Raw genomic sequence first — 24,957 nt, 5'->3', positions numbered from 1 at the left:
CAATTTACATTCCCACCAACAATGTACAAAGATTCCCTTTTCTCCACATCCTCACTAGCATTTGCTATCTCTTGTCTTTTTGATAATTGCCATTCTTATAGGTGTGAGGTGATATCTCATTGCAGTTTTGATTTTCATTTCTGAGGCTTAGTGATGTTGAGTGTGTTTTCATGTACCTGCTGACAATTCGGATATCTTCGTTGGATGAATGTCTATTTAGTTCCTCTGCCCATGTTTTAATCATATGGTTTGTTTTATGTGCTACCGAGTTGAATGAATTTTTATACATTTAGATTTTAAGCCTTTATAAGACATGCAATTTACAAATATTTCTCCCATTCAGTAGGCTGCCTTTTCATTTTGTTGGTGGTTTCCTTTGCTATGCAGAAGATTTTTAGTATGATATATTATCACTTGTTTATTTTTGCTTTTGTGTCTTTGGTTTTAGTATCAAATATAAAAGATTATTGTCAAGATGAATGCTGAGGAGGTTACCCCCTACTTTCTTCTATGAGGTTTATCATTTCAGGTATATTTAAATCTTTAATCCATTTTGAGTTGACTTTTTGTATGCTATAAAATCAGAGTCCAGTTTCATTCTTTTGCATGTGGTTGTCCAGTTTTCCATTCAACATTAATTGAAGACTATCTTTTCTCAGTTGAGAGTTCTTGGATTCTTTGTCGAATATTGGTTGACTATATAAGCATGAATTTATCTACGGGTTCTTCATTTTGTTCCATCATCTCTGCCTGTGTTTTTTTTATGCCAGTATCATACTATTTTGATTCCTAGAGTTTTGTAACATAGCTTGAAATCAAAAAGTGTTATGTCTTAAGGTTTATTTTTTGTCAGGATTGTTTTGGATATTCAAGAGTTTTTGTGGTTCCATACAATTTTATGAATTTTTGTTGTATTTTGTACAACAAGCCATTATAATTTTGAGAAGGATTGCATAATATCTTTAGGTTGCTTTGAGTAGCATGACCATTTTAACGATACTACATTCTTCCAATCCATGAGCATGGAATATCTCTTCACTTATTTGTATCTTCTTCAGTACCTTTCATTACTATTTTATAGTTTTCAGTGTACATGTCTTTCACTCTTGTTTAAATTTGTTCCTTGGTATTTTATTCTTTTTGATATGGTTGTAAATGGGATTTAAAGAATATTCTCTTTATGATAGCTTGCTATTAGTGTATAGAAACATAACTATTTTTTGTATAGTGATTTTGTATCCAGAAACTTTACTGAATTTGTTTAATAGTTCTAACAGGGTGTTTTCTTTTTTTTTTTTTTTTTTTGTACTCTTCAGTGTTTAGTGTACATAATATCATGTCATCTGCAAATAGAAACAGTTTTACATCTTTGTTTTTGATTTAGATGGCTTTTTTTCTTGCCTAATTCCTCTGGCTGTGACTTCCAGAACTATCTTGAATAAAAGTGGTGAGAATGAGCATCCTCTTGTTCCTCATCTTAGAGGAAAAGCTTTCAGTTTCTCACCATTCAGTATGAAGTTAGTTGCAGGCTTGTCCTAAATGGCCTTTATTCTATTGAACTTTTATTCCCTCTATTCTCATTTTGTTGAGAGTTTTTTTCGTTAAATGATATTGAACTTTGTCAAATTGTTTTTTGCATCTATTGAGGTGATCATATGATTTTTTATCATTTATTTTGTTAACGTGGTTTATTATATTAATTGATTTGTGAATGTCAAACCGTCCTTGCACCTCTAGAATAAATTCCCCTATTATCATGGTATATGATCCTTTTAATGTATTGTTGAAGTCATTTTGTTAATATGTTAATGATGATTTTTGCATCCATGTTCAAAAGGGATATTTGCCTGTAATTTTATTTTCAAATAGAATCTTTGGCTGTCTTTGATATCATGGTAATGCTGGCCTTCTAAAATGAATTTTGACATGTTCCCTATTATTCTATATTTTTAGAAGAATTTTAGGGATGGTGTTGATTCTCCTTTAATTGTTTGTAGACTCCACTAGTGAAGTAATCTGGTGTGGGGCTTTTTTTGCTGTTCAGGGGTTTTTGATCACTGATTCAAACTCCTTACTAATAAATGGTCTATACATATTTTCTGTTTCTTCATGACTCAGTCTTGGTAGATTATATGTTTCTAGAAATTCACTCATGTCTTCCAGATGGCCCAGTTTGTTGACCAATAATTGTTCGTGACGGTCTCTTAAGATCCTTTGTATCTCTGTGATATCAGTTGTAATGTTTATCTTTTCAAAAAACCAAGCTCTTAGTTTAATGCGTCCTTTCTATTGTCTTTTTTGCCTCTTGTCCAATTTATTTCTGCTCTAATCTTCGATATTTTCTTCCTTCCTTTTATTAATTTGGAGTTTCATTTGTTCTTTTTCTAGTTTCTTGAGTTATAAAGTTAGGTAGTTTATTTGAGCTCTTTTGTTTTCTTTCTTTTTTTTTTTTTTTAAACTTTACAGTATTGTATTGGTTTTGCCAAATATCAAAATGAATCCGCCACAGTTGTTTTCTTAATGTAGAAATTTACTGTTATGAACTTACCTCTTAGGACTATTTTCTGCTGCATCCTATAAGTATTGATATGTAGTACTTCTGATTTCATTTGTCTCAATATACTTTTATTTATTTATTCTTTGGCCCATTTTTTTCAGTAGCATGTTGCTTAATTTCCACATATTTATGAGCTTTTCAGTTTTCTTCTTGTAATTGATTCTAGTTTCATACCATTGGGACCAGAAAAATGCTTGGTATAATTTCAATCTTCTTAAAGTTTCTATGACTTGTTTTGTGAATTAGCATATGAAAATACTGTACTTTTTATCAGTTAGCTATTCATACACCTTACTCAATATGAAAGAAGACACCTATGATCCTTTCTCCATCCAAAATTAGACTGGCACTATGAACTTTTTACTCCTTCCCATATGTGTTGTGTTTTGTTTTTTTTTTTTTTAACAATTCATGCTATAACATTTGGCATAATACAGGTCACAGGTGAAAATTTGTATTTGGTCATTAGATTAGTGAGTTTGATCCCTCAGGGTGGAAGATTCCCTGGAGAAGGGCATGGCAACCCACTCCAGTATTTTTGCCTGAAGAATTCGACGGACACAGGATCCTGGAGAGCTACAGTCCATAGGGTCTCAAAGAATCGGACATAATTGAAGTGACTTAGTGTGTATTAGTGGATGGAATACTACAGTCCTACAGTTTGAAAAGATGCAAAGTCTTTTTAAATAAAATGCTTTTTGGCATGGTATTATGGTGTTCATTCTTGGTATTTGACACTAAATAATACTCAAAGTAGTGATGAGGCAACCCTGATCAAGCAAGGTTATTTGTACCGTGCTTCAGACATTATCAATAGGTTTTTGTAATTAAAAGCAGTACAGTCACTAAAAAATAACTGCAATCATCATATATAATATAGACCACTTAAGGAAGTAAGAGAGATCAGACTTTGTTCACTCGTTCTTTTCACCTGGATTCTTTCACAAGATGTAAATAAAATCAGCTTCACATAATTTTGTTTCATATTAAAAGAGAAAAATGTATGAGGAGATTTTCTATTTTCACTGTCTCTTCCTTTCACCTTACTTGTTGTTATATGAAGATATGATCATTGGACCATAGTTGAAAAGCCAAGAGAAATCTACAGATGTGTGTGTTAGTCACTCTGTCGTGTCCAACTCTTTGCAACCCATGGACTGTGGCCCGCCAGGCTCCTCTGTCCATGGAATTCTCCATTCAAGAATTTTGGAGTGGGTTGCCATTCCCGTCTCCTGGGGATCTTCCCAACCCAGGGATTGAACCTGGGTCTCCAGCACTGCAGGCAGATTCTTTACCAACTGAGCCAGCAGGGAAGCATGAGGAGATTTTCTATTTTCACTATCTCTTCCTTTCACCCTACTTGTTGTCATATGAAGATGTGATCATTTGACCATAGCCAAAAAGCCAAGAGAAATCTAGAGAAGCTGACCCAATATTCTTTGATATTACTGAGTTGCTGAGACAATTTTGAAAATACCTACGTCTACACTTCTTGTAATGGGAGATATTTAAATGTCTTAAGCCACTGCTAGCTATTTTGTCGTTCGTACCCTAAAACATTTCTAATATAATATCCTTATTAATCTCCTTAATTCTCCTCATATGCCAACTTCTGCAGAAATTCCACTCTTTCTGAAATAATTCATTCATCCCTCATGGTCTTATTATTTATGTGTAAGTGAGTTTGACTTTTACTCCAAACAGACCAATCAATAAAGATATAAATTTGGTATGTGTTCACTTTTATCTTTATTTCTAGTTTAACATTTGTGTTTCTGTAACTTATATATGCTTTTATCTCTCCTTTTAATCTTGAAAAAAATAACCCCTTTTTATGGCTAAAGCTAACCTATTGTGTTTTAAAGTTCTTTATTCTCATCCTCGAATACATCTATTCCCATAGCTATCCACAACTGGCTAATGTGAACTGTCTCGCTAATGTAGATCCTTTGTCTCTGTCTTCAAATTTGTCTATACTTCCTTTATTATGAAATAAATAAACCAGTGTCATTCTGCTGTCCTTTTTCCAAGCCTCTTGAAAATTCCTCTCTAATTTATTTCTCCCTGCTTCACTTATAATCTCATTTACTCAGGTGTCTGCCAATTTTCCTATTGCCAAATAGAATAGCTTCTATTTGCCATCCTTCTCTTTAAATACTGAATCAACAGAACACCATCTTATATTTTTCTCCCTCAATTCAGATGAACTAGGATATAATGATTTCCCTTCTATCTCTGACCCACTCCTGTGATTTTCCTTACTGACTGATATCCCTCTTTTCTCTTTCTCTGCACTTGCATTCCACATATTTAAGCTTCCTGAGTTCTTCTCTAGACAATCTAAGTCTTCTTTGGGGACTCCATTCATTCTCACTGCTAAGATGTCATTGGAAAAGACTCTGATGCTGGGAGGGATTGGGGGCAGGAGGAGAAGGGGACGACAGAGGATGAGATGGCTGGATGGCATCACTGACTCGATGGACGTGACTCTCAGTGAACTCCGGGAGTTGGTGATGGACAGGGAGGCCTGGCGTGCTGCAATTCATGGGGTCGTAAAGAGTCGGACATGACTGAGCGACTGATCTGATCTGAAGATGTCATTATGATGGAAATGATACTAGATCAAGACTGGAACAGATCTGCAAATTCAATTCACAAACGAAGTTCTCAACTTCTCTGGCTCTCAATTTTTCATTTGCCAATGATGATTAGTTATCTGTAAGATAACTGTTAATTCTAAAACATTAAGATGCCACTGAAACCTGCATCTCTTCTCCTTCCTACTGGCTGTTTTCACTTATAAGTTCTGCTGCTTTTTCAAATAAATATGAATAAAATCAAGCACTTCCTGTCCCTCTTCCTTTTCTCCCTCCAATCAGCTGCATCATTACTTCTTCTATTCCTGAGTCCCCTCCATGGCTGTATTGAGCCTCCAGTGGCTCAAATGGTATAGGATCTGCCTGCAATGCAGGAAAGCCAGGTGCGAACACTGGGTTGGAAAGATAACCTGGAGAAGGGGATGGCAACCCACTCTAGTATTTCTGCCTGAAGAATTCAACAGACAGAAGAGCCTGATGGGCTATAGTCCATGGGGTCTCAAAGAGATGACTATAGTCTCCTCTTTCTAATTTTCATTAATATAATTTTTATTTATCATGATATTTCACTCATCTAAAAATTTTATTCATTTTGTTTGAGATGTTAAAATTAACTCCTGTGTTTTTTTTTCCACATTCAATACCCTTTGTAATATGACCCTAGCATATCTGTCAAAATATTTTCTGCTATCTCCTGTGTTTCTCTGCACTTCTAAAGCCAATTCTCTAAATGCTTGGGGGAAAAAATCTCATGTTTGTCCCTTTTGTTTGTAACTTTGTTTATGTAGTTCTCTTGCTGAATTTTTCTCCTCTTTTTTCCAGACTTCTAAATAATGTTTATTTTCAAAACCCTTCTTCCATGAAGTCTTCTCAAATATCTCAGAAGGATCCTTTCACTCTTTTTGAAATCCTGTTCAAGTAATTATCAGCATATCACAGATAACTGTTATGGTTAACAGCTTAGAATTTGCACATTAGAATTCATCTATATAATATCTTGTTATTGTTCAGTCACTCAGTCATGTTCAACTCCTTATGACCCCATGAACTGCAGCACACCAGGCTTCCCTGTCCTTCACTATCTCCCAGGAGCTTGCTCAAACTCAGGTCCATTGAGTCAGTGATGCCACCCATATCTTGCATGGTAGGTGACTGAACATGATCCAGTTTTCTAAAGGTGCCCTGGGAGAAATTTCAGGCCTTCTGTTTCTATCATTTGTAGGTCACTTGTTGAATGAATCATATACATTAGCAGCAACCCTTTCAAAAACAAAGTGAATTGTTCAGTTCATTTCAGTTGTTCAGTCATGTCTGACACTTTGGGACCCCATGGACTGCAGCATGCCAGGCCTCCCTGTCCATCACCAACCCCTGGAGTTTACTCAAACTTATGTCCATTGAGTCGGTGATACCATCCAACCATCTCATCCTCTGTCGTCCTCTTCTCCCACCTTCAATCTTTCCCAGTATCAGGGTCTTTTCCAATGAGTCAGTTCTTTGCATCAGGTGGCCAAAATATTGGAGTTTCAGCTTTAACATCAGTCTTTCCAATGAATATTCAGGATTGATCTTCTTTAGGATGGACTGGTTGGATCTCCTTGTAGTCCAAAGGACTCTCAAGAATCTTCTCCAACACCACAGTTCAAAAACATCAATTCTTTGGTGCTCAGCTTTCTTTATAGTCCAACGCTCACATCCACACATGATTACTGGAAAAACCATAGCTTTTACTAGATGGACCTTTGTTGGCAAAGTAGTGAACTGTTACTATTATTCAAAATTTATGGTTGAAAGCAATGAGGGAGTCAGTCATCAACTTAAATTTACATAATGATGAAGTTGAAAGCCAAGACTTAACTCTAAATCAGCCTTATCTAAAGCTTGTTATTGGGACTTCCCTGGCAGTCCAGTGGTTAAAACTCTGTGCTTCCAATATAGGGGGTACAGATTTGATTCCTGGTCAGGGAAATAAGATCCCATGTGCCTGGTGCAGCACAGCCAAAAGATTAAATTAAAAAATTAAAGAATGTTATTGAGTATAGTTTTAAAAAAACATAAGCAGTCTCAGAAAATACTCACTGATTAGTCATTGTTACAAGCTCTATGAATCTATGGGAGGTATTTGAAATTCCTTTGCTCTCAGAGACCAAGCTTAAACCCAGCGGCACAATACAGTTTGCAGCAGGAAGCTCCCCAATATTGTAAGGTTATTCAACATTTTCAAGATTTCACAAATCAAATCTTTGTCAGCCTATGATTTACTCAACAATTTAGTGGTGCTTTAGTTTTGTTACACAAAATAGGTAAATTTATCCATTTTCCCTTGACCACCTGTTCTATATGGTGAATACGTAAGTGGAATAATAAAAATCACTTCCTTAAGAATTCTTATGATAAACTTTGATTTAGAAAAAAAATCACTTGATAAGATTGGAGTTAAAATATTTGGAATTAATAATAATCGTGTGATTAAAAATGTGTGTGTGTATGCCTACATGCATATAAGCACACATGTAAATATAGAGCTGAAGAAGTTTTCAGTGTTGTTGAAGAATTCTTTTTTTAACTTCTCTCCATGTTCCTTTCTTATTCATATTGAACTTGATTTAAATGTAGAACAGATTATTTTTATATTAGGGTCCTTTTGTTTACATTCCAGATATATGTCTCAAGGATATATTTGGTTTTGAAAAAAAAACTAACTGCAACAATAAAAATAGAGATTTTTTTTTTATTTAACCAGTATTAAGAACAAGGCATCAATAAATAAGAAAACTCAAAGAGTATAGTGTTGTTTAGGACATACAGACCATGGGACAAACAATGAGACAGAGGTTATCACAAAAAAGCACACAACACCTGGGAGATGGGAAGTGTTGCCCAGCCTTGTCCGTTCACTTTCTTGAAACAATCACATCATCATTTTAAATTACAGAGTACAGGTCAGATAATAATGGGATGCTTTTTGAGCAAATGGAGCTTGCGTGACTATCAGATCAATGATCTTAGAATTTACTTTCCTGAGAGACACGTTATAATATAAAAGTGTATTTACTTAGTTCAATAACTATCTATTGAATACCTACTCTGTACCCGTATTACATTAAGTGCTATTGGTGGTGAAAATGAGCTAGACTGGATCTTGACTTCAAGAATTCTACAGTCTGAGAAAATAAATCATAAGTTATAATGTGACCTATACTGTGGGGAAAAATAAACATTAAAAAAAAAACTTGTAAAAGGAGATAACAAACCTTAAAGATGAGAAGCTGACTTCCAAATGCAGTTGGGATTTGAACTCAGCACTCAATTATGAGTAAAAGCCCTTATGAGAGTTTACTAACTTGTTTGTAGTCAAAAGGTACATATTGCAGAATAGTTTATGATACAGTTACAATTATCAGGGTGCCAAGTTCTGTGTTTTTTCTCAACAGATGATTAAAATGTGTTGAAGTTATTAACCCTCCTTTGGAGATATATAGAGAAGTAGAAAATGCCTTGACCTCCCAGGCTTACATCACACATGTAGTACAGAATAGGAGAAGTAAGCACATTTGATCGCATCTCATATTTGTGGAGCATATTATGACTTTAAAAACAGATTAACATAATTTTCAAAAAAGATGTATGAGTAAATAGCAAGAGAATGGCAAAGAAGTTTCAAGACTCATTAATTATGAGGCAGTATAGGAATTCAATCTATTATCACAAGATAAAATTGAAATATCAACTTTGTCAGTAATATGCTCTGAGACCCTGAGCTTATCACTCCACCTTTCTGAAATTTAATATTATTGTCATTGAAATGATTTAATACCTATATTTCAGGTTATTATAAGAATTGAAGGAAGGAAAGAGAGAAGGAAATCTTACATTTTCTTTTGAATATATATTTATTTGGCTTCTCTGGGTCTTAGTTGTGGCATGTTGAATCTGGTTCCCTGACCAGGGATTAAACCTGGGCTCCCAGCATTGGGAGTGCAGAGTCTTAGCCATTGGATCACTAGGGAAGTCTCTAGGAGATCTTACATTTATCCCTTTTTGCATATATTTTCAAAGTTAAAAATATTATTGCTTTTTACATCATAAAACATGATACTATTTTTTAAAACAGATTAATTGGTTTGCAAGATATAGAGATGACAAGTTGTTTTTATTTAGTAATGTGTCACACTCTAGCTAATTATTTTTGTCAAATACTTGAAATATAATTTGTTTAGAATTGAAGACATGAGATAAGCATCTAGTCAAATGGATTGTCTTCACTTCTGAATAACAAAAGCAGCAAGTAAAACAGTTTTGAACAAATTTCTCCAGTATTTTATAAACTTTAGTACTTTCAGCACTCAAGTTGAAAAAGAATGTGTAAGTCTCACCTAAAGAATTCATGCAAAAACGTGGAGATATGGACATGAAAAAAAGAAAAAACTGGACTGGGAACTAACTTTTATTCTGAAGTCTACATTTAAGACACAATAGTTTAGGTCCTGATGTTGATCAATTCCTAAACTGAGAAGTTTAAAAAAACAAACACCTACTCAATTCTACTCTGCAGTTTAGAAATAGATTATGTGATGCACATTCCTGGCAGGCAACAGCCTGAAACTCACGTACTTTTGATATTGGCTCAGACCTCTTGGCATTCAAGATGAATACACTACTGCATAGTATTAATTATTCTCACATCCTCTTTTGAGGGGGTAGGAGGCACAACAGTGCCTACGTACATCTTACGGGGTTGGCAAGAGGCTAATATAATGTTATCCAAAGCCACAGACATTGTTGCCAAGACTCTATTTGATGTCGGAACTGCAGCTAAAATGCAGTCATTATGGCTCTAAGAATTCTCTGTCACTGTAATCATATGAAAATAAAAATGATGTAATTAAAATTTTCCTGAATAAGTATATTCATAAAATTAGTTTCTTAGCTGGGAAATCAAATTATGCTTCAGTTAAAGCAGTTCATGATGTAAGTGATAGTTAAAGTGAAAAATTTAAATTGAAATATCAAAATTAGAAATTTAGTGTTTTATTCTCATTTCAAATATTAATTGAAAGTCCTTTATATCCAATCCCCCAACTTTAAATAGCAAAAATACAGAAACATATATATATATAAGAATTTTAGGATCAGGTTTGGAGATAATGCAGTCATATAAAGAAAGATAAAATTAATGATAGAAGACTGTAATAATTCACATGATAGCATAGACTTTCATTCTGCCTACTATGTAGGTAGTCTCAGATGGTTTTAAAATGTTATATTTTTCAAGCCTACCATTTACCTTTTAAAATAAGCCTTTTTATTCAAATAATCCAGATGAAGAAACAAGCTCAAAATGGCTATTGTACTTTACCAAAGTAGTGTGGTTATGTTTCTATAGATTGAGCCAAATGTATTTTGGATACAGTCCTGCTTTTTAGTGCATGAGACATATTTACAGTAAATGCCATCAGATATTATGAGTGAGAGAGATATGTAGCTTACCTAAGCATGAACTGAGCCCTTACAAATAGGTAGGAAACAGATACAGGTCAAACTTGAGCAAAAATGTGAAGCTCCTCCCTCCACCCCCATTAAGCTCCATAGGGTACATAGCACACAACTGGGAATTTAGTGTAGGTAATCAAAATAAGCAAAAAGTTGTAATAGTAACCAGTAAAACAGACCAAATTCAAGTTATCACATGGATATGATAGATGGTAATAAAGGACGGGCTAACTGGAGCAGAACATCAGGAAGTAATTGATTTGTAGGTCTGTGTGGTTGAATAAACAACAAAAGCAAAAGAAAGAAAAATGTGTCAAGTTCAGTTAGTTCAGTCAGTCACTCAGTCGTGTTTGGCTCTTTGCAACCCCATAGACTGCAGCACACCAGGCCTCCCTGTCCATCACCAACACCCAGAGTTTACACAAACTCATGTTCATTGAGTCGGTGATGCCATCCAACCATCTCATCCTCTGTCATCCCCTTCTCCTCCTGCTTCAGTCTTTCCCAGCATCAAGGTCTTTTCAAATGAGTCAGTTCTTCGCATCAGGTGGCCAAAGTATTGGAGTTTCAGCTTCAACATCAGTCCTTCCAATGAACATTCAGGACTGATCTCTGTTAGGATGGACTGGTTGGATCTGCTTGCTGTCCAAGGGACTCTCAAGAGTCTTCTCCAATACCACAGTTCAAAAGCATCAATTCTATGGCACTAAGCTTTCTTTATAGTCCAACACTCACATCCATACATGACCACTGGAAAAACCATAGCGTTGGCTAGATAGACCTTTGTTGGCAAAGTAATGTCTCTGCTTTTTAATATACTGTCTAGGTTGGTCATAACTTTTCTTCCAAGGAGTAACCATCTTTTTATTTCATGGCCGCCGTCACCATCTGCAGTGATTTTAGAGCCCCAAAAAATAAAGTCTTCCACTGATTCCACAATTTCTCCATCTATTTGCCATGAAGTAATGGGACCAGATGCCATGACCTTTGTTTTCTGAATGCTGAGCTTTAAGCCAACTTTTTCACTCTCCACCTTCAACAAGAGGCTCTTTAGTTCTTCTTCACTTTCTGCCGTAAGGGTGGTATCATCTGCATATCTGAGGTTATTGATATTTCTCCCGGCAATCTTGATTCCAGCTTGTGCTTCTTCCAGCCCAGCGTTTCTCACGATGTACTCCGCATATAAGATAAATAAGCAGGGTAACAATATACACCCTTGACATACTCCTTTTCTTATTTGGAAACAGTCTGTTGTTCTATGCCCAGTTCTAACTGTTACCTCCTGACCTGAATATAGATTTCTCAAAAGGCAGGTCAGGTGGTCTGGTATTCCCATTTCTTGAGGAATTTTCCACAGTTTATTGTGATTCACACAGTCAAAGGCTTTGGCATAGTCAATAAAGCAGAAATAGATGTTTTGCTGGAATTCTTTTGCTTTTTAGATGATCCAGAGAATGTTGGCAACTTGATCTCTGGCTTCTCTGCCTTTTCTAAAACCAGCCTGAAGATCTAGAAGTTCACAGTTCACATATTGCTGAAGCCTGGCTTGGAGAATTTTGAGCATTAACTTGCTATCATGTGAGATTAATGCAATTGTCCAGTAGTTTGAGCATTCTTTGGCATTGCCTTTCTTTGGGATTGGAATGAAAACTGACCTTTTCCAGTTCTGTGGCCACTGCTGAGTTTTCCAAATTTGCTGACATATCGAGTGCAGCACTTTCACAGCATCATCTTTTAGGATTTGAAATAACTCAACTGGATTGCATAACCTCCACTAGCTTTGTTCGTAGTGATGCTTCCTAAGGCCCACTTGACTGCACATTCCAGGATGTCTGGCTCTAGGTGAGTGATCACACCATCATGATTATCTGGGTCGTGAAGATCTTTTCTGTACAGTTCTTCTGTGTATTCTTGCCACCTCTTCTTATCTTCTGCTTCTGTTAGGTCCATACCATTTCTGTCCTTTATTGAGCCCATCTTTGCCTGAAATGTTCCCTTCGTATCTCTAATTTTCTTGAAGAGATCTTTAGTCTTTCCCATTCTGTTGTTTTCCTCTATTTTTTGCACTGATCACTGAGGAAGGCTGTCTTATCTTTCCTTGCTATTCCCCTTGCTGTGTCAAAGGCTAACCCTAACACTTTCCTTGCATTTATTGTCATGCTCTTGTGTGTCAAACTAGAGAGCTACTTTATAGCTCTAAAAAATGCACTTCACCCCACTGACCTTGAGAATATTCACCTAAACAATGAAGGATTTTTGACTAAAGATCTCTAAGGATTTAAGATTTCTTCTTGATGTGCATGTCAGTGATGTTTGCTTAGAGAGTATTTAGTAAACATTTCTTGAATAAATGGTACATACCTCCCATGCAAGAATTCATTATAACTTAATAACTGTAGAACAATGAAACAAGTATCGGGAGATTTCAAATATTGAGTGTTTAAGAGTAATAAAATTATTTTCCCTTTTGATGAGCAAAATAAGTAGAAAATGAGAAAGGTAATATATAGAACATGCTAAACTTCATAGCACAATTGCACTCACCTCACACGCTAGTAAAGTAACGCTCAAAATTCTCCAAGCCAGGCTTCAGCAATATGTGAACCGTGAACTTCCAGATGTTCAAGCTGGTTTTAGAAAAGGCAGAGGAACAAGAGATCAAATTGCCAACATCCGCTGGATCATCAGAAAAGCAAGAGAGTTCCAGAACAACATGTATTTCTGTTTTATTGACTATGCCAAAGCCTTTGACTGTGTGGATCACAATAAACTGTGGAAAATTCTGAAAGAGATGGGAATACCAGACCACCTGACCTGCCTCTTGAGAAACCTATATGCAGGTCAGGAAGCAACAGTTAGAACTGGACAGGGAACAACAGACTGGCTCCAAATAGGAAAAGGAGTATGTCAAGGCTGTTACTGTCACCCTGCTTATTTAACTTATATTCAGACTACATCATGAGAAACGCTGGACTGGACGAATCACAAGCTGGAATCAACATTGCTGGGAGAAATATCACTAACCTCAGATACACAGATGACACCACCCATATGGCAGAAAGTGAAGAGGAACTAAAATGCCTCTTGATGAAAGTGAAAGAGGAGAGTAAAAAGTTGGCTTAAAGCTCAACATTCAGAAAACGAAGATCATGGCATGTGGTCCCATCACTTCATAGGAAATAGATGGGGAAACAGTGGAAACAGTGTCAGACTTTATTTTGGGGGGCTCCAAAATCACTGCAGATGGTGACTGCAGCCATGAAATTAAAAGACGCTTACTCCTTGGAAGGAAAGTTATGACCAACCTAGATAGTATATTCAAAAGCAGAGACATTACTTTGGCAACAAAGGTCGTCTAGTCAAGGCTATGGTTTTTCCAGTGGTCATGTATGGATGTGAGAGTTGGACTGTGAAGAAGGCTGAGCGCCAAAGAATTGATGCTTTTAAACTGTGGTGTTGGAGAAGACTATTGAGAGTCCCTTGGACTGCAAGGAGATCCAGCCAGTCCATTCTAAAGGAGATCAGCCCTGGATGTTCTTTGGAAGGAATGATACTAGAGCTGAAACTCTAGTACTTTGGCCACCTCATACGAATAGTTGACTCATGGAAAAGACTGATGCTGGGAGGGATTGGGGGCAGGAGGAAAAGGGGACGACAGAGGATGAGATGGCTGGATGGCATCACTGACTCGATGGATGTGAGTTTGAGTGAACTCCAGGAGTTGGTGATGGACAGGGAGGCCTGGCATGCTGCAATTCATGGGGTCACAAAGAGTTGGTCACGACTGAGCGACTGAACTGAACTGAACTGAACTGAAACTTCATATGCAATTGAGACAAATGAACATTCACAATTGCACTCATTTCAGGATAAGCATTTTTCTTTTTGTAGAGTCGGTGTATTTTCTAGGCCAATCTGCTTCTATCTTCTATCAGTAGTGAATACTGTTTCAATAAAAAGACATGATATGATTGACAGCATAGAATAAAAGCACATGAATTATTCACGAAAGCACTGAAATTCAGTCTATAGTAAAACAGTTTGCAAATAATTAGAAGAGTCAACGTCTTCTTCTCAAAGTGTAAACCCATTTCTGTAGCTAATTAAAACTCAACTATAAGCTGAAATAAAACTGAAAAAAAAATCACAATTCCATGAAGTTTGCCTTCTGAGGACAAAACTTATATCTTGAGGACTTAGGGATAATTTTCTCTTATAATAAAACTGCAGCTGTTTCTAAAATTGTCTCCAGGAGAGATGTCAGTGTACTTTGAGCTTGAGTCAAGATATTTTTAAGGAAAATTAATAAGGAAAGTAGCTGATAAAAAGAAAAAATAATTTTAGTTTTATAGTAATAAAAAATTAGCAAAGATAACAATTAAAGTAGAAAAAATGCAATTGAGTAAGACTAAGAGTGTAATCTTTTTAATGACTGAGTTTTGAGTATTCATTCATTTGCTAACATTGAATAAATTGGGGGTTCACACAATCAGTAAATGTTGGGTCAATAGAGCACTTGTGACTGCACCTTGCAGCCATGATCTCTCAGAGCAAACAGAGAAATTGACACTTTTACCATCAGTTTAAAAGAATATTGGGCAACAGAACACATTAACGCAGACTCAAATCTATTTCCATTGCTAGATTATCAATTCAAAGGTCCTTTCTTAACAGAATAGGTCAGGCCATCCTCAGTATGAAGACTGTCATGTTCCTATGGTTATCACTATTGACAATAATCTGATTATTTGACAGCTAGCCAGACTTACAGGATTCATCTCATATGCTAGACCAAATATATATATATGTGCAGGTACTAAGAAAAATATCAAAAATAATGTAAATGGTAATTAATTTTTACATGACTCTTGGTGGTTTGAATATGGATTTCAGTAAGAACTCTGACCTGATCTTTTTTTTCTCTTACACATTTTATAACATGAGTTATTATATATATAATATATATATATAATTTTTTAATTATATGAGAGTTTTTAATCATATGAGAATTGAATTAAAAGAGAAGTCTCCTTTCCCTGAAATTCATCTAAAGCTTTCCTTCTTTCATTGCTTTATCTGCTGAAATTTGTTACAGAGCAAAGTATAATATATAATAGAAACTACACTTCCCTCTCATCCAAAATGGCAAGAAAAGAACAAGCAGCACATTTCTTTAACGTATGTTTTATCTAGAGGTGTGGCTTCTCTTCTGTACTTTGTGTAATTGTGACTAAAGCCTTTATGTGATCACACAGGAAATACAGTTTTTCAATTTAATAGAGATGTGACTGTATTTTAGATCTTTTTGATGCAGAGGAGACCGACACAGTTCATACCACCGTTTCAGTCTGTCACTTCTATGTTCCTTTCTCAAGAAACAAGAATATTAACCCAAAGTTGTTGATAAACTGTTGTTTCAAATTTACTATTAATATTTACAAAAGTTCATCTTAAATTGTTAGACACGGACTTCCCTGATGGTCCCGTGGTTAAGAAACCGCCTTCCAATGCAGGGGATGTGGGTTCAATCCCTGGTTGAGGAACTAAGATCCCACATGCCACTGGGGAACTCACACACTGCAACTAGAGAGAAACTCACCTGGGCTGAGAGAAGCCCAACTAAGACATGACTCAGCCAAATAAATAAATATTTTTTAAAAAATGTGAAATGTCATGTATGAAACGAGATGCCAGTCCAGGTTCAATGCACAATGCTGGATGCTTGGGGCTGGTGCACTGGGACGACCCAGAGGGATGGTATGGGGAGGGAGGAGGGAGGAGGGTTCAGGATGGGGAACACATGAGAAATAAAGGAATAAATTAAAAAAAAAAAAGAAAAAAATAGACAACAAATAGAAATAATAGCAATATATGAGTTATATAGTACATATCACATTATGGGCATTGGTCTATATACCATAGTCGTTAAGATTTGGTACTCAGAGCTCACTTAATAGTCAAGAAACTAAGGGGATATGTAACTCACCAGACTACAACTACACAACTCACAACTCACAACCACAGGGGAAAGTCAGGATGTAAACCCAGGCACTCCTGCTCAAATGCTAGAGCACCCACTACTTAGGTTTCAATAGGTATTGTTATTCAAATGATAATTCAAATAACAATAATATTCTTATTCAAAGCCTGACTACTTTGCACCTTCACAGCAAGATAACCCTGAATCAAGCTTCTAAAAATGAAGTAAACATTAAGAAATTAAATGAGTCTTGATTTTTATTTATTCTTGAGGGAAAAGAAGTGAGCAGGGGTATTTTGTAACATTATGACTGCTAAAATACATTTTTACTTCTCTTTAAAAATACTTCACAATCAGGGGAGGAGCCAAGATGGCGGAGGAGTAGGACGGGGAGAACACTTTCTCCCCCACAAATTCATCAAAAGAGCATTTAAACGTCGAGTAAATTCCACAAAACAACTTCTGAATGCCGGCAGAGGACATCAGGCACCCAGAAAAGCAATCCAACTCTTCGAAAGGAGGTAGGAAAAAATATAAAAGACAAAAAAAGAGACAAAAGTGGGAGGGACGGAGTTCCGTCCTGGGAAGGGAGTCTTAAAAAGAGAGAAGTTTCCAAACACCAGGAAACCTTCTCACTGCCGAATCTGTGCCAAGCTTTGGAAGCACAGAGGGCAACATAACAGGGAGAAAAAATAAATAATTAAAACTCGCAGATTGCGAGCCCTACGGTAACTCCCCCAGCGGAGAAGCAGCGCAGACCCCTGCACGCGCCATTAGCAAGCGGGGGCTGGGCAGGGAGGCGCAGCGCGGGCTGCATCGCTGAGAGTAAGAATCTGGCCTGAATACCCTGAGCACTATATGAGCGAAATAATTTGGGCTAGCAAACCAGACTGTGGGATATCTACCACGCGAAAAGCCAGCCCTAACCTAAGACCGCCAGGCCCACGCACGGAACAAAGGACTGAACAGAGATAGCCTGCTGCAGACCTTCCCCCTCCGGTGACAGGCAGCCAGAGCTGGAAGGGGGCAATCGCAGCCCCAGAGAGACATTATCTATAAAACTGTAAGCAGGCTTCTTTGCTAACTAAAACTTCTTGGGGGTCTGGACGGTTAACATCTGCCTGAGAAGGTGCGCCGGTTTTACACCCAGATAACCGAGTGGCGGGGAGGCGATAAGTCGCAGCATTGGCGTTCGCCAAACACCTCATCACTTGAGCTGCTCGGACCTGGGAAGAGCACAAAACTCAGGCCCAACTGAGTCTGCGCCTCTGAGGACTACCCGAGTGCCTGAACCTGAGCGGCTTGGACCTGGGAGGTACATGCAACCCAGGGCCAGCCTCGGATTGTTCCCGGCGGAACAACCTAGAGCCCGAGCAGTGTGGGCAGGGAGGCTACACGCGCCGTGAGCGGGGCAGACCCAGTGTGGCTGAGGCACTGCGGCGCGCACACCAGTGTTATTTGTTTGCAGCATCCCTCCCTCCCTCCCCACAGCGACTGAACAAAGAGAAGAAATACAGCTCCACCCATCAGAACACCGACACAAGCTTCCCTAACCAGGAAACCTTGACAAGCCACCTGTACAAACCCACACACAGTGAGGAAAAGCCACAATAAAGAGAACTCCACAAACTGCCAGAATACAGAAAGGACACCCCAAACTCAGCAATTTAAACAAGATGAAGAGACAGAGGAATAGCCAGCAGATAAAGGAAAAGGATAAATGCCCACCAAACCAAACAAAAGAGGAAGAGATAGGGAATCTACCTGATAAAGAATTCCAAATAATGATAGTGAAATTGATCCAAAATCTTGAAATTAAAATGGAATCACAGATAAATAGCTTGGAGACAAGGATTGAGAAGATGCAAGAAAGGTTTAACAAGGACCTAGAAGAAATAAAAAAGAGTCAATATATAATGAATAATGCAATAAATGAAATTAAAAACACTCTGGAGGCAACAAATAGTAGAATAACAGAGGCAGAAGATAGGATTAGTGAATTAGAAGATAGAATGGTAGAAATAAATGAATCAGAGAAAATAAAAGAAAAACGAATTAAAAGAAATGAGGACAATCTCAGAGACCTCCAGGACAATATTAAACGCTACAACATTCCAATCATAAGGGTTCCAGAAGAAGAAGACAAAAAGAAAGACCATGAGAAAATACTTGAGGAGATAATAGTTGAAAACTTCCCTAAACTGGGGAAGGAAATAATCACCCAAGTCCAAGAAACCCAGAGAATCCCAAACAGGATAAACCCAAGGAGAAACACCCCAAGACACATATTAATCAAATTAACAAAGATCAAACACAAAGAACAAATATTAAAAGCAGCAAGGGAAAAATGACAAATATCACACAAGGGAATTCCCATAAGGATAACAGCTGATCTTTCAATAGAAACTCTTCAAGCCAGGAGGGAATGGCAAGACATACTTAAAATGATGAAAGAAAATAACCTACAGCCCAGATTATTGTACCCAGCAAGGATTTCATTCAAGTATGAAGGAGAAATCAAAAGCTTCTCAGACAAGCAAAAGCTGAGAGAATTCTGCACCACCAAACCAGCTCTCCAACAAATACTAAAGGATATTCTCTAGACAGGAAACACAAAAATGGTGTATAAATTCGAACCCCAAACAATAAAGTAAATGGCAATGGGATCATACTTATCAGTAATTACCTTAAACGTAAATGGGTTGAATGCCCCAACCAAAAGACAAAGACTGGCTGAATGGATACAAAAACAAGACCCCTACATATGTTGTCTACAAGAGACCCACCTCAAAACGGGGGACACATACAGACTGAAAGTGAAGGGCTGGAAAAAGATTTTCCATGCAAATAGGGACCAAAAGAAAGCAGGAGTAGCAATACTCATATCAGATAAAATAGACTTTAAAACAAAGGCTGTGAAAAGAGACAAAGAAGGTCACTACATAATGATCAAAGGATCAATCCAAGAAGAAGATATAACAATTATAAATATATATGCACCCAACACGGGAGCACATGCAGTATGTAAGACAAATGCTAACAAGTATGAAAGGAGAAATTAACAATAACACAATAATAGTGGGAGACTTTAATACCCCACTCACACCTATGGATAGATCAACTAAACAGAAAATTAACAAGGAAACACAAACTTTAAACGATACAATAGACCAGTTAGACCTAATTGATATCTATAGGACATTTCATCCCAAAACAATGAATTTCACCTTTTTCTCAAGCGCACATGGAACCTTCTCCAGGATAGATCACATCCTGGGCCATAAAGCTAGCCTTGGTAAATTCAAAAAATAGAAATCATTCCAAACATCTTTTCTGACCACAATGCAGTAAGATTAGATCTCAATTACAGGAGAAAAACTATTAAAAATTCCAACATATGGAGGCTGAACAACACGCTGCTGAATAACCAACAAATCACAGAAGAAATCAAAAAGAAATCAAAATTTGCATAGAAACGAATGAAAATGAAAACACAACAATCCAAAACCTGTGGGACACGGTAAAAGCAGTCCTAAGGGGAAAGTTCATAGCAATACAGGCACACCTCAAGAAACAAGAAAAAAAAGTCAAATAAATAACCTAACTCTACACCTAAAGCAACTAGAAAAGGAAGAAATGAAGAAGAACCCCAGGTTAGTAGAAGGAAAGAAATCTTAAAAATTAGAGCAGAAATAAATGCAAAAGAAACAAAAGAGACCATAGCAAAAATCAACAAAGCCAAAAGCTGGTTCTTTGAAAGGATAAATAAAATTGACAAACCATTAGCCAGACTCATCAAGAAACAAAGGGAGAAAAATCAAATCAATAAAATTAGAAACGAAAATGGAGAGATCACAACAGACAACACAGAAATACAAAGGATCATAAGAGACTATTATCAACAATTATATGCCAATAAAATGGACAACGAGGAAGAAATGGACAAATTCTTAGAAAAGTACAACTTTCCAAAACTCGACCAGGAAGAAATAGAAAACCTTAACAGACCCATCACAAGCACGGAAATTGAAACTGTAATCAAAAATCTTCCAGCAAACAAAAGCCCAAGTCCAGACGGCTTCACAGCTGAATTCTACCAAAAATTTAGAAAAGAGCTAACACCTATCCTGCTCAAACTCTTCCAGAAAATTGCAGAGGAAGGTAAACTTCCAAACTCATTCTATGAGGCCACCATCACCCTAATACCAAAACCTGACAAAGATCCCACAAAAAAAGAAAACTACAGGCCAATATCACTGATGAACATAGATGCAAAAATCCTAAACAAAATTCTAGCAATCAGAATCCAACAACACATTAAAAAGATCATACACCATGACCAAGTGGGCTTTATCCCAGGGATGCAAGGATTCTTCAATATCCGCAAATCAATCAATGTAATACAACACATTAACAAATTGAAAAACAAAAACCATATGATTATCTCAATAGATGCAGAGAAAGCCTTTGACAAAATTCAACACCCATTTATGATAAAAACTCTCCAGAAAGCAGGAATAGAAGGAACATACCTCAACATAATAAAAGCTATATATGACAAACCCACAGCAAACATTATCCTCAGTGGTGAAAAATTGAAAGCATTTCCTCTAAAGTCAGGAACAAGACAAAAGGTGCCCACTTTCACCATTACTATTCAACATAGTTTTGGAAGTTTTGGCCACAGCAATCAGAGCAGAAAAAGAAATAAAAGGAATCAAATTGCAAAAGAAGAAGTAAAACTCTCACTATTTGCAGATGACATGATCCTCTACATAGAAAACCCTAAAGACTCCACCAGAAAATTACTAGAACTAATCAATGATTATAGTAAAGTTGCAGGATATAAAATCAACACACAGAAATCCCTTGCATTCCTATACACTAATAATGAGAAAACAGAAAGAGAAATTAAGGAAACAATTCCATTCACCATTGCAACGGAAAGAATAAAATACTTAGGAATATATCTACCTAAAGAAACTAAAGACCTATATATAAAAAACTATAAAACACTGGTGAAAGAAATCAAAGAGGACACTAATAGATGGAGAAATATACCATGTTCATGGATTGGAAGAATCAATATAGTGAAAATGAGTATACTACCCAAAGCAATTTATAGATTCAATGCAATCCCTATCAAGCTACCAACAGTATTCTTCACAGAGCTAGAACAAATAATTTCACAATTTGTATGGAAATACAAAAAACCTCGAATAGCCAAAGCGATCTTGAGAAAGAAAAATGGAACTGGAGGAATCAACCTACCTGACTTCAGGCTCTACTACAAAGCCACAGTTATCAAGACAGTATGGTACTGGCACAAAGACAGAAATATAGATCAATGGAACAAAATAGAAAGCCCAGAGATAAATCCACGCACATATGGACACCTTATCTTTGACAAAGGAGGCAAGAATATACAATGGATTAAAGACAATCTCTTTAACAAGTGGTGCTGGGAAATCTGGTCAACCACTTGTAAAAGAATGAAACTAGAACACTTTCTAACACCATATACAAAAATAAACTCAAAATGGATTAAAGATCTCAACGTAAGACCAGAAACTATAAAACTCCTAGAGGAGAACATAGGCAAAACACTCTCTGACATACATCACAGCAGGATCCTCTATGATCCACCTCCCAGAATATTGGAAATAAAAGTAAAAATAAACAAATGGGACCTAATTAAACTTAAAAGCTTCTGCACATCAAAGGAAACTATTAGCAAGGTGAAAAGACAGCCTTCAGAATGGGAGAAAATAATAGCAAATGAAGCAACCGACAAACAACTAATCTCAAAAATATACAAGCATCTCCTACAACTCAACTCCAGAAAAATAAATGACCCAATCAAAAAATGGGCCAAAGATCTAAATAGACATTTCTCCAAAGAAGACATACAGATGGCTAACAAACACATGAAAAGATGCTCAACATCACTCATTATCAGAGAAATGCAAATCAAAACCACTATGAGGTACCATTTCACACCAGTCAGAATGGCTGCGATCCAAAAAGTCTACAAATAATAAATGCTGGAGAGGGTGTGGAGAAAGGGAACCCTCTTACACTGTTGGTGGGAATGCAAACTAGTACAGCCACTATGGAGAACAGTGTGGAGATTCCTTAAAAAACTGGAAATAGAACTGCCTTATGATCCAGCAATCCCACTGCTGGGCATACACACTGAGGAAACCAGAAGGGAAAGAGACACGTGTACCCCGATGTTCATCGCAGCACTGTTTATAATAGCCAGGACATGGAAGCAACCTAGATGTCCATCAGCAGATGAATGGATAAGAAAGCTGTGGTACATATACACAATGGAGTATTACTCAGCCATTAAAAAGAATACATTTGAATCAGTTCTAATGAGGTGGATGAAACTGGAGCCTATTATACAGAGTGAAGTAAGCCAGAAGGAAAAAAAAAAAACACCAATACAGTATACTAATGCATATATATGGAATTTAGAAAGATGGTAACGATAACCCTGTATACGAGACAGCAAAAGAGACACTGATGTATAGAACAGTCTTATGGACTCTGTGGGAGAGGGAGAGGGTGGGAAGACTTGGGAGAATGGCATTGAAACATGTGAAACGTCATGTATGAAACGAGATGCCAGTCCAGGTTCAAAGCACGATGCTGGATGCTTGGGGCTGGTGCACTGGGACGACCCAGAGGGATGGTGTGGGGAGGGAGGAGGAGGAGGAGGGTTCAGGATGGGGGAACACATGTATACTAATTAAATAATTTTCTAAAGAAGAAAAAAAATAAAATAAAATAAAAAATAAATAAATAAAAATACTTCACAATCAGAAAATTAATTTTGAAATAATATCAAGATGTATGGTTGTAAGAATTTTCATAAGCACCTAATTATTGGGGGTTTGTTTCTGTGTGCTTTCTGGTATAATCAATAGAATAGTTCCTTTATAAAGATGAAAAGGAATACAATCCAAACTAATTCAAATCTGCATGTTTAACAGAACATTTAATGTAATCCTTTTAATTTAGGTTTCACCTCAAATTAAACATCAGGAATTTACATTGATCATCACTAATTCTGTGTCTCAAGTTAAAATTCTACTGAAGTTTTCATGTCTTTCTTAATTCTTATTCTTGGCCTTTAGATTTCAAATCTAAACGGGCAGGGAGAAGTATACAATTAGTCAATGTAAGCTTCATTTCTAGTATCATTGCCAACTGTTTCTATTGAAATTAGACAAAGAAACAAGTTGACAAAATAAAAATAGCTGCACAAAATGATTCTGGAGAAATTAAATTATTCCGACCAGTCCTACAATAAAGAAGAAAAGCAGCCTTAGCAGGTAAGAAATTCAATGAAAATGAAAGTCACGTGCTCAGCAGTAAACAGGGATGACAGAAGAAGACCTTGCTATGTGACCAATGCAAGCCTTGAGATCTCTACTACGTAATTTTTTTAAGCTTGCTTTAGTTAGAGAAAAAAAGAAACAAAAACACTCAAGAAGTCAAATCCCAAGACCTCAGAAACCAACATAGTCTCAGTCATGCAACTCTGATTGAGCAAAATAAACTATATTTCATGTAAAAAGCATTTGTATTACTTTTAGCTTATGATAAATACCATCAATCTAGTTCTCTCTGAGTGACTTCATGCTCAAGGCATTAAAAACTCAGGACATACAAGTAAACTTCTCTAAATACCTTTTCCCAAATTTGTCACAATAATTCACTGGAAATTAAATAAACTTCCCATTCGATGAATGATATTTTTAAAAAATTATTTGATTTGCTATTCCTTATGCAGTACCAGCTCAAACATCTTCTGTTATCCTATAGGCAGACATATATCAGAGAAAAGTTAAATGAGTAGCAGTTTTTATTAATGTAAAAATGTCCTTACCCTATAATTTAATAAATATTGTTTTGTTTTGGGGGGGGGAGCAATTTGTCCATACTTAATAAACTAAGGAAATACTCAAATCTGGGCATACCATGATGCATTTAGTATGTTTATAAGATCATGAAGTATTTTCATGTGAACTAACCAAAAAGTCATCTTTCCATATCTTAAACTGAGCATAAAATAATATCAGGAAGAAATGCTAACCATAATAACCAAAAGGAAGACCCAGTGCTTACAAAGGAGTATAGTTTCACTTCATCTCTGAACAAATATATAGGCAAGTCCACTTGCGAGAATATTATTTATCTTTGTTATCTGATTTTACTGAAGTAAAATATGTGACACATCACTTCCCCTGGAATGAAATATTCTTCAGGTTTAATTAAATATCCTGTCAGTCAAGTATATGTCCCCCACACTATACCAT

The 24,957-nt window shown here is 36.5% G+C and overlaps 1 long non-coding RNA gene across 1 annotated transcript in view; it reads right to left on the bottom strand.

Moving 5' to 3' along the window:
* The window catches only part of LOC138986080 (uncharacterized), a 62,627-nt gene that overhangs the window by 3,077 nt on the left and 34,593 nt on the right, over nucleotides 1-24,957 (bottom strand). The window contains exon 2 of the long non-coding RNA XR_011462974.1: nucleotides 13,192-13,274. This is a non-coding gene — a long non-coding RNA (uncharacterized lncRNA). The remainder of the gene's footprint in view (nucleotides 1-13,191; nucleotides 13,275-24,957) is intronic.

This window comes from Bos mutus, chromosome 28 (genome assembly GCF_027580195.1).
Source record: "Bos mutus isolate GX-2022 chromosome 28, NWIPB_WYAK_1.1, whole genome shotgun sequence".
Taxonomy (NCBI): Eukaryota; Metazoa; Chordata; class Mammalia; order Artiodactyla; family Bovidae; genus Bos; species Bos mutus.
Note: the sequence above shows the minus strand (reverse complement) of the source record. Positions and strands in the feature narration are given on the sequence as shown.